Source organism: Papaver somniferum, unplaced genomic scaffold (genome assembly GCF_003573695.1).
Source record: "Papaver somniferum cultivar HN1 unplaced genomic scaffold, ASM357369v1 unplaced-scaffold_57, whole genome shotgun sequence".
NCBI lineage: Eukaryota > Viridiplantae > Streptophyta > Magnoliopsida > Ranunculales > Papaveraceae > Papaver > Papaver somniferum.
This window is the reverse complement of record NW_020648415.1, coordinates 914,151-923,180: the sequence shown is the minus strand read 5'-3', so window position 1 is coordinate 923,180 and position 9,030 is coordinate 914,151. Positions and strand designations below refer to the sequence as shown.

General features: G+C 36.7%; 1 long non-coding RNA gene across 2 annotated transcripts; it reads left to right on the top strand.

Annotated features, from left to right (window-relative positions):
* The first annotated feature begins 287 nt into the window (after window positions 1–287).
* On the top strand, window positions 288–3,545 carry LOC113343203. 2 transcript variants are annotated; one of them, XR_003357096.1, is made up of 4 exons: window positions 288–493; window positions 628–990; window positions 1,595–1,889; window positions 3,070–3,545. It is a non-coding gene; the product is annotated as an uncharacterized LOC113343203 (long non-coding RNA). The 2 variants fall into 2 exon arrangements; XR_003357095.1 differs by having other exon boundaries at window positions 628–1,481.
* Window positions 3,546–9,030: the final 5,485 nt, after the last annotated feature.

Below are 9,030 nucleotides of genomic sequence, written 5' to 3'. Positions count from 1 at the left end.
CCCGTGGATACAGATAAATTCTAAAAACACTTTGGACACATTTGCTTTTCATTAGGATACCAATTGTGCACATTCTGGCCAATATAATCCGAATGGAATCAAAAGAAAAAAAAACCCGAGCCTAAAAAACAGTTTTCTTTCAGATTTTGGTGGCCGGTGCAAAGTCACACCAATACCGGGGGCCAGTGCCGTGCCTTGTCTCTTGGGCCATTTGGTGTTCCTGTATAAGGAATTAGGGTTCAGTAATCGTTCCTTTAAAACCACACAAAATAGGCGTACCAGTTACGGCGGCGCCAAATCTGTGTCTTCCTCCTTTAACCATTCTTCTTCATTAGCTGTGCCCTCCTCCATTAATAACCACCACGGGTTTTGTGTCTCACAAGCACTAGACAGAGGGAAGGAAAATGGTTGATTTGGATATTCGGTATGAGCGGTATGAGCGGAATCGGAAATGGGAGTTTCACCTTCTAAGGGTTTACTGAATCTGCTTCAGGTGAATGATGAAGTTTCATGTGGTCAGCTGAATTAATTTTTGCATTGTGCTGCGTTTAATTTGATTTGTTTATTATGATATTTTTGTTCGGCGGTATATCTTCTTTCTAATGCGATCTCTCTTTCTCATTGAAGGCTTCGGGGTTGTTTTCTTAGAAATGTTATGTGGTCAAAAGCAATAGACATTTTCTGGCCATCAGGAGAAGACAATTTGGTTGAATGGGCAAAGCCTTACCTGCCCAGCAAAGTTTAAAGTATTATAGACACCGGAGTTGAGATCCCAAGTACAGACCAACCATGGAAGAAGTCGTAGCTTCGCTAGAAGGGCTTCAGGATTCTACAGGACCTACGTCTTCCAAACATTCTCTCCGAATACAGTGGGTTAAGCCAAAAAACAGTAATGAGTTCTTTAATTTTGAGGCGTACAAGTTGAAGAAGAAAATGGAAACTTAAAGGCAGAAGTATAAGAGTGCAGCATTCCTGTCATCCAAACCATTTGTAAGTATTAAAAAATTTGCCCTCTTTACGGAAAAGAATTAGTCGTGTAGTGTTGGGCAGCTAATCAATGCTATGCGAATGTTTTGCAACAATCAAAAAAGCAAGTTATTTGAGATTTGGGTTTCAAAAATATGTTTTTTGACATCTAGGTTTAGAAACACGCACGAAACCATGTCCTGTAGGTGTCCATAATGTCAGATTAGCAGTTTTTAATCACGACTTTCCAAAACTAATATTCTCAAGTGTGAAGGAATATGTTTAAGTCTGGCTGAACTCTTGAATTGCTTAAGGATCACTTTGCATGTATGCGGACATGTAGAAAATGATTTTCTAGTAATGGATGATTAAGAACTTCAGCTAGAGAATACTCCAAATTGTTGCGACCAAATTATACTCTATTCAGGAGGGCCCTATCAAACAATGCTGCATCTGAGTTGTGTAGTATTTGGATTCAACTGGATTTATAACTAAATTTGTTTACTTCGTTTGCGGTACGTAGCACACTTTTTTGACTCAATTATATTATGAAAACTATTTTTATCTTCTTGAAATTGTTCTGTGAACATATATTCATGTTACACCATGACGTTTCTTTTCTATGCAGAGATGCATATCAACATGGACATGCAACAAGATACCATACAGATGATTCTTCCTAAAATTGCGACGCTGAAACGAAGCAAGTGACATAAGGAGATCACATTTTAGCTGAAAAAGCTGAAGGACGGTGCTTCCAGTGCTGAATTCTCTTGTGAAACTTATTGTGTCTGCACTCTGCACCGACAATAACGATTTGAAGTATTTTTGTTTTGCCCCATCCTTCAATTTCATTTCAAGCTGGCTAAATTTCCCAGTGACATGGTTAACTGATTACCATAATGACTTCTCTCCTCCCATTAGTAAGTCTTGTTTTTCTCATTTTCATTGATATTATCTTAATTATAGCTGTTTACTTGATCCTTGTGTATGTGTTTCGACTTTCGAGTCTTGTTTGACTTATTATACAGAATCTGCATACGTACTAATGTATCAAGCTAGAATTGGCCACCACGTACACAAGAACTTCTTGATAATGTGGAGTATAGAGCAGTGAGATGTTGTGGTTCTTCCTGCAACATATAATTGGATTAGAAGTTAGCAATGAAATGGAGACTTCTCATGATTGTCTTCTCATATCTCTATCCTGCTAATAGAAGACCACCTAGACATTCCTGCTTCAACTTGAGTGCTGCTGAAATTATTAGTTTCTCTTCCGCTTGGAATACAAGAAAATTACTCTACCTTTCTTCGTTACTGTATTTATTAGCTTCTCTTTGGAAATTGTAACAAATTTACGACACATTTAGAAGGATTAGATTATAACGTTTCTGTCCTGTGGTAGACAGTTCACTGTTTTCATAATAAAGAATCAATTTTGTGGAGCTTATAGGATAAAATCAGATTATTAGCGATTCTCTTTTGATATATATTTATGAATTTTCGTTACCCTAAAGGGAATCATTCTTGCAATAGAGTTTCTGCTAAATGAGGTGATCTGATCCTAAATGAACAATTAGTAATAGCCTAGAAATTTAGCTATATTGTTGGATGGTTAAACATATAAGAAGAGCAACTAGCAATAGCATTCGTATTCCAGCTAGGCCATGTGAGAAACTGTCAATTGAACCAAACCTACTTTAATCTTTACCACTTTGGATGCACTAACATGACTCTAGATTAGGGTTAGGTTCCTATAAAAAGATCTGAAGTCCTTAAACACAAACATAGCTTTCATGGTCTCCATTTCTCCCTAAATTTAGATCTTGATCTAGTCCCCATATTCCAAAGAAAACCTCTTTCTTTTGAAATTCTGTGCAAAAATGATTTTGCAAATCAGGGTTATGAATGAAGTACTGTTTGTGTATGGAAAACCTCACTCACACACACGCACACAACAATCATGCTTGTGATCTGCGTTATGATATCTCATTTTCTTAATTTTGTTTACATTTCCATTTATTCAACTTTATTTTAGATGTTCAATTGATTCCTGTGAATATTACCACTTGTTTATTAATATGTATGTTCATTTTTCAACAGGTGAATGACAAATGAGCTAAATGAACCTATTTAGTGCTGCTCCAAAAGCAACCAATATGGTGATCATGGTATGAAAAAAAGGTTGCAAGACCTCCATTATTACAGTTTTGGTAAGGATTTTAGGAAATTGTCTAGTAAATAATCTAGTATTTCCTTTTATTTTTCCTCTGGTACTGTAACGACAATTGAAATTCAACCCAGAAAGGGTATGAGAAGCACATGTCTAGTTTCTCCCTGTAATTCTGCAACTACAAAGGAACGCTACCAGTGGATGACATCTCAACAAGGATTGAGACCTTAACGTATACCATGTCCAGGACCACTGCAAAATGCTAATCTTTGTTTCATAAAATTCTGAATTCCCACTGATTGTTTCGTAAAATTCAAGATCAGCTTGATGACCATATAATGAGATGTACATACCTCAGAACAGTGAACTTTTGGTTTGATGGGGTGCGTATTTTATTTTTTGCCTAGTTTCCTTGACTTGTACTGTAAAAAAAGGTTTACGAAATTTACACAGAAGTAACAATTTTCCTTGAAAGTAATTGTCAAGATAGATGCTTCTTGTAAAATAAATATGGAGGACCAGGTGAAGGGGTCACATTACTGGAGTAGGGACAGACTTCGGTAAGAAAATCTGAAAGTTTCATTTTCTACATGTGCAAGAAAAACATTCCCATGCCGGCATTGCTTAAACTTACACTAAAAAATAATCACAGACATTTATCTACAAGAATTTAAATGTTTTTGCTACGCATTTTCATGTTGTTAAACTTGCATATGAGAAGAACTGGGGTGGAACCTATAGGTGGTTGCAATCTGGAACATGAAGAACGTGGGTTATACAATGCTCAAATCCTAGCCTGGTGGCATAGTAATACTGGTACCAACTCCATCGATGGGCACGTTGCAATACTGGCACGACTTCCATATTTTTTTTTTTATCAAAGGGAATCTTATGATGCCAAAATTCCCTTCAGATCCAAAGATAGCAAAACTAAGCACAGATAATAATACGCTTGAATAGGTTTATGCCGGAGGGATCGACCGTAACTTCCAAGCTGATTTGAAGTACTTACTGATGCAAAATTTCTCATTAAAAAAACCAAAACAAACAAAGATCTTTCAAGTCAACATTTCACACATACAACCTTGAACAGAAATTTAAGACAGACTGAAGGGGGGAAATAAACATTGAAACTAATTTTAGTAAATATGTAATCAATCGACATTTCAAAACGCAAACACTTGCTTAATGTCACTGGTCTTCGTATCCTGAGATTGCTTTGAACACATCTCCGTGCATCAAGTCCTCCAACATTATCAGTTGAATTACGTCGTTTCTCTTGTATGGATATTATGCAAAGAAACCGAATGCACTACCGGGGAGCAATTCTAAATGACGCACGACCAAAATAAACACATTTCACATTTGTGAGAGGAAAAGTCATAGTGACGTTATATTGTTGTTGTTGAAGATGTTGAAATCGGAAGCTGCCATGACTTGATTGGGTTGTCATGAATAAAATTGGGGAACCTAGATCTAGTTTCTTCCAAACTTCTCACTAAAGAAGCCACTGGGGGATGAATAAAATTGGGCAAGAAACTTTCCTACTTATACGACACCAAAATTAGCCCGGTTGGATTAGGGTTTATCGTAATCGTTTGATCTTCTTTTTATTATTCGATCCAAGGGTTGAAATGTATGCCCCAGTGTGACCGTGATTGCTGACCGGCATATCTGTGTTACCCAGTTTTGTTAGTGTGACCTATACACGAGAAGGTTTTTGGTAGGATATATAGAATGTTTTCACACAAAAATTGGCTAGGTTCTCCTTCTCCTGGTCCGATTCTGTGCACACCTTTCTCACGATATTACAAGGGTTTTTTTGTCTGTTAATTTAATTTGAAGAATTTGGTAAATGAGGGAAAAAGTTCTTAACAGGCATAGGAAAATAATCAAATAAATTTGTCAAATTTGCACTCTTTAAAGAGGTGTGCATATAAGAAATCAAATTATCTCTTAGAACAAAAGTGCATTTCCAACTTCCGAAACAATTAGATAAAATACTAAAACTATCAACTCCTACTCTCCTAGATTCATGGTAGTGTAATTTCTTGAATCTAAACTCCCATTCAAGGCTGCAACGAAATTTTAACAGTCCGGCCCCAATGTGCAGGTTTGTAACTCTTTTTTTTAAGCCAATAACACAGCTTCCGGCAATTCTCTAGCTTCTGCCTGTTCAGGGTCTAGTGCTGTATCATGGCAGCATCTAACTCCATTACAATTTCTTGCAAAAATTGTAACCTTAATATTTCTATCCCAAGATAACTTATAAAGAGTAGGAGAAGAGACCTTTGCTAATGTGTGCTGACCACATCATATATCATTCCAGAAAGAAATATATATCCGTACGTGAATACATAAAGAGAGTTGAGTTTGCACTGATTAAGGAAGCAGAATCAGCAATAGCACGCCAACACTACACGCCGTATGTTTGTGTGACTGCACCAGGTATCCAACAAGAGAGCCGTATGTTTGTGTAACTGCACCAGGTATCCAACAAGAGAGCCGTAGGTTCACTAAAAATAAAATTCAACAATGATTACAATGAAAATGATTGATAAGTAAAGAGAGCCGTTAGTCGTTAATTCGTTCCGGTTAACCCGCTGCCATTAAAGGGAATGAGTTAAGACTATCGGCACGTTTTCAACTTCAAACCAAAATAGTATTTGCAATGGCACGCTGCAATACTAGAGTGTACTTACTAGGCAACACATTCGTGCTCCTTAACTTCTTTGTAGCTGCTCAGCTGGTTTAGGACCCGGTTCTTATATTTGAGGCCTATTATCTGAATCGTTTCATAACTTGCTGACATTATAATGAGATGTGGACATTGCAATGAAGTAAGTGTGAAGAATGGACTTTGAGTTCTTTACAAACATTGCAAATACATTGTTGGAATTCGAATGAGCAAGCTCAAAAGTCAACCATTAAAAAGAATATCATGTACCTTTAACAGATAGTTTTCACACTATTAGATAAACCCCAGGTTTTGAAGAAGCTAATATTGACCAAGCTTAACAGGCTGCTCCTTGGGACCTTCGAGTTGAGGATTTTCTTTGGCTAGTTACCTAGATTTGTACGCTGTAAACCACTTGGTGTGAAAAATTCACGGAAACAATTAATTTGCGCTGAAAGTAAATAGTCAAGTCTATGTGAACTCATCACACTGGAGATGGACAGACCTCCACGGTGCCGCCATAGTGGCTTTTGACATTCAAGCTATTTTGAGGAAACCGCTTCCACATATTTGTTGAGCTAATATTGCGTTCAGCTAGAGCTGTGCATTTCAGAAATATTTAGTGTTTTAAGTCAGGTGGACTGAAGAATATCACGCTTTCCAACGAGTTCATAGCAATACTGGCACAAATTCGATAATTGTTTTGAAAAGAAAAAATTGTTTTTTTTCTTTTCTTTTTTTGTAGATCCTTCAAAAAATTCAAGATCTTCCAAAAGCAAAGACAACAGGCTTATTGAACAGATTTAAGGCCGGGAAAATACAAACTGAAACTAATTTGAAATAAACTCGTAATCATTATAGACATTGCAGATCTAAGGAACTTAAACACTTAAACAAACATTTGGGAAAATTCTCAATTTGTATTCGTCTGTTAGAACAAAGATGAAAATTTCTCATTAAAAAAACCAAAACAAACAAAGATCTTCCAAGTCAATACTATACGCATACATATTCAAGGGAAAAATAAACATTGAAACTAATTTTAGTAACACAATTCATTTCAAATTGCAAACACTTGTCACTCGCTTTCATAGCCTCAAATTCCTTCTATCATCATCCTCAAGCAGACATCTGAACAATGCGATGATGATGATCAAAGAAAGAAACCAGATCTTGAGAGGAAAAATCATGGTGCGTTATATTGAGAGGAAAAAACCAGATTTTGAGACATCATATTTTACACTTTTGAGAGGAAAAATCATGGTGCGTTATATTGTTGTTGTTGTTGAAGATGTTGAAATCGGAAGCCATGACTTGATTGGGTTATGATGATGATGATCAAAGAGAGATCTGCTGTTGTTGATATTTTTGCGAGTTAGGGAACCAAGATCTGGTTTCTTTCTTTAACTGCAGAGGGGACTGGGGATGAATGATATAGGGCATCACTTTTCCTACTTATACGACACAAAAACCTGCCCGCTTGGGATTAGGGTTTATTGTAGTCGTTGATCTGTCTTTATTATTTGATTTAAGGGTTGACACGTATTGATTAGCTGACCGTGATTTCTGACCGGCATATCCGTGCTAGACGGTTTTCTTAATGTGATTCTGACCGGGATCTTACACGAGGAAAGTTTTTGAAGGATTCAATGTTTTCAATAGCAAAATGGCCAAGAGCTTCTCCTTCTCGTGGTCCGATCTTGTGCACACCATTCTTACGATATTCCAAGGTTTTTCGTCTATTGATTTAATTTGAATTTCGTAAATGAGGGATTGTGGTCAAATTAGCCTTCTTTAAAGGAATGTGCATAGAAAAAGAACAGATTCATTTCTCATGAAGGATAGTCATCGGACCATTCCTTGTCCATAGCGGGAGGTTCATACCATGTCTTGCCAAAGAGTAAGCTACGTAGTTGCAATGTCTAACAGCAAAAGTGCATTTCCAACTCCCAAAACAACTAAAGTGAACTCCCAACCCAAAAATAAAGATAAACTACGAAGACTATTAACTACTAAATCCATACTATATAGTCCCTCACCAGAATACTTGGTTTCGAATTTAAAAGCAACATCGAAATTCATTTTTGCAAAGGGCATTTCCATCTCCCATTTTCTAGCAACCATGTTAACTGAACTAGGAGTGTCAACAGACCTAGCCAGTCTATTCCAGTCACTCCAATCATTCCTGATGAGCTGCGCAATCTTGTTAACATGTTCCTCGCCACTTAACAAAAATAGAGCACCTAGGATTCCATATTTTCCAAAAAACAATAAAGAGACCGTTAACAAATAATTTTCAAACTATTGGACAAACCCCAACTTTGAAGAAGCTAATACTGACCAAGCTCAGCTGGCTGCTCCTTGGTGCCTTCGAGTTCGATCATGGAACAATGCACTTTCTGAAGAGTGGATGATTTAGTTTTCGCAAAATGCAGACCCCAGAACATTACTTGGGTTTTAATTTCATTGTTGCGGTAAATAGTCAAGATAGACACTTCTTATGGTAAACCAATTGAATGGAGTTGGACAGACTTCCCATGGCGCACCTTCAAATCTTTCAGCAAATTGCTCCCGTTTACACTAAAATATTAACACATAGATTATCCAGAAGAATTCCATAGTCATGTGTGTTTAGCTAAATATTGCATTCAGCTCGATAGAAATAAAATATTTTTCCGTTGTTGAGCTGTGCATTTTAGGTCATGTTGTTGTCAAACCATTACAAAAGTATTTTGTGTTTTAAGTCAGGTGGACCGAAGAAAATCAGTGAACAACTCTTTTTAGCGGGTTGATAGCAATACTGGCACAACTTGGAAAAAAATTTTGGTTCCATCAATCCTTATAAAAAAGGGAAATTAATGATGCCAAAATTCCCTTCAAGAAAGATTCAAAGATCTTCCAAAAACAAAACTTTGCACAGACAGACAACAGGCTTAAACAGATTTAAGGCCAGACGAATAAAATTTGTTAGATTTTAAAACACTAAAATTTCAAATGAAAAACTATGCTTTTAAAATAAGACAGATTTAAGTGGAAAATAAAATTCAAACTAACTTCAGTAAACACGATATCAATCGGCAACATTGTAACAGTTCATTTCAATATGCAAACACTTCTCAATGTCACTGGCATCTCATTGCTCAGTATCACAACCTCATGCATCTAATCCTCCACAGATGAACATTTTGACTACGTCCTCAATGGCGGAAAAATT